Below are 2,000 nucleotides of genomic sequence, written 5' to 3'. Positions count from 1 at the left end.
CAAAGATGGCAAGCAAGGCCCGATCGTTCGTCAAATCCAAACACCCCTATGATGCAATCTAATTTGATGGAGGAAAGGGAAGTAAAGGAGCCTTTTAGGATTACAACTCTCTCAGCTATCAAAAGAAAGGGATCATCTATGGCAGAGAGAGACTTTAATGAGTTGGTGTTGACCCCATAGAAAAAAGGAAAGGCTAAATTAGGAAAGTGAATATTATTATTTCCTCAAAGTGTGTAAAATAGAGCATTTCTATAGAGGCCTCGAATGCACGTGATATACATGGAGGGCTCACAAATAGCTTGGTGCACAGCAAATGCGTGCGAACGGTGTCTACACGAGTAGGGAGGAGGGTAACAATAAAAGATCTAGAAGGCAATGTTGTGCCACGTGGAAGGTTGGGGGAAGTAATTTGAAAAGGTCGAGTCGCTAGACGCGACGTAAGCAAACGCGTTTTACGTGGTTAACAAATCTAAAAGTTGATGACAATGCCTACCAGCAGATTACCGTGAGGAGTGAGGACGGGACTTGGTCCCCGCAGCAGCAGCGACGCCTATAAAAGGAGACGAGCTCATCAAGTGTAGCCTCATCAACTGATCAGCTGCTCAGTTAATTCTTTAAGTCGCAATTTTTGCATTCGCCTTCTCTCCACCGCCCAGCTCTCGCGCCTTCACAGATCATAAGTGATGTCTCCCAAGCAGCTTATGGCTGCCCTGCAGCTACCGCTGCTCCTGCTGGGCCTGTTCGTCCCCTTGGCTCCAACCGCTAGGGCCGCCGACGAGGACCCCCTGCAAGACTTCTGCGTGGCCCTCAGCCCCGACGAGCTGGAGGAGCACCAGCTTACCCTCAACGGACTTCCCTGCAAGCCTACCGCCGCCGTGCAGTCCTCCGACTTTGTCTCCCAGCAGCTCCGCAACCCCGCCAATTTCACCGGCAACCTCGGCTCTGCCGTCAACCTCGCTGCTGCCGCCACCTTTGGCGCCCTCAACACGCAAGGCCTCTCCATCGCTCGCGTCGACTACAAGCCCCGTGGTATCAACCCGCCACACGTGCACCCCCGTGCCACCGAAGTCCTTTTCCTCGCCAAAGGCACGCTCCTCGTGGGCTTCGTCTCCACCGCACCTGCCAACCAATTCTTCTACCAAACCATCTATGCCGGCGATCTCTTTGTGTTCCCCCGTGGCCTCGTCCACTTTCAATTCAACCCTGACAAGTCCAAGCCCGCTCTTGCCATCGCCGCCCTCAACAGCCAAAACCCCGGTGCCTCCCAGCTTGCCGTCGCACTCTTCGCTTCCGACCCTCCACTCCCCGAAGAGGTGCTCGAGACCACCCTGGGCATTGACGATGATGAGGTGCGTCGCCTCATCACCAGCGTCCAGAACACCCTCAATTAGAACTAGGGAAACTTTGTCATTGTACGTACACCAAACTTGTTGCGACGAACACGTCCCTAATTAGTTCTCAAGAATAAAAAAAAGTCACCCACACAATCAACCTCCCAATATTGTAACTAATTACCATTGAATTGTTCGCACTGGAGACTGCAATGGCAGCTAGCCCTGCTTATATTTGTAACAAATATATATACAATGGTGTAGCATTTATAAAGATCATTTGTAATTTTTTAATTACTGGCAACCCTGCTTATATTTGTAACAAATATATATACAATGGTGTAGCATTTATGAAGATCATTTGTAATTTGTTAATTACTGGCAATCATCAGGTCATTCAAGCATGTAAAGAGCTTCTTTGAAGCAAGAATTTTTCATAATGGATCTAGAAGAGCTCCATTCCTTTTTTAGAATTGAAATTATAGGCATGAAAGAGGGTACATGGCTATCCCCAAAAACAATATGCTTTGAATATGTTCGCAATATATCATATGCATGATTGTATTGTTATTCCCTTGGATCATAATTTGTAGGGAGAATGTAGAGACATTTATGCATGTTGTGCTCATGCTTGCATTCTAGACAATATGTTGACTCTCAAAAAATTCT

The 2,000-nt window shown here is 47.8% G+C and overlaps 1 pseudogene; it reads left to right on the top strand.

Moving 5' to 3' along the window:
• The first annotated feature begins 589 nt into the window (after positions 1-589).
• LOC147452153 (germin-like protein subfamily 2 member 4 pseudogene) lies at positions 590-1,617 on the top strand (annotated as a pseudogene).
• The last annotated feature ends 383 nt before the right edge of the window (positions 1,618-2,000 follow it).

This window comes from Adiantum capillus-veneris, chromosome 8 (assembly GCF_014529385.1).
Source record: "Adiantum capillus-veneris isolate H3 chromosome 8, ASM1452938v2, whole genome shotgun sequence".
NCBI classification, from domain to species: domain Eukaryota; kingdom Viridiplantae; phylum Streptophyta; class Polypodiopsida; order Polypodiales; family Pteridaceae; genus Adiantum; species Adiantum capillus-veneris.
The sequence above is the reverse complement of the archived record's forward strand: the minus strand, read 5'-3'. Positions and strand labels throughout refer to the sequence as shown.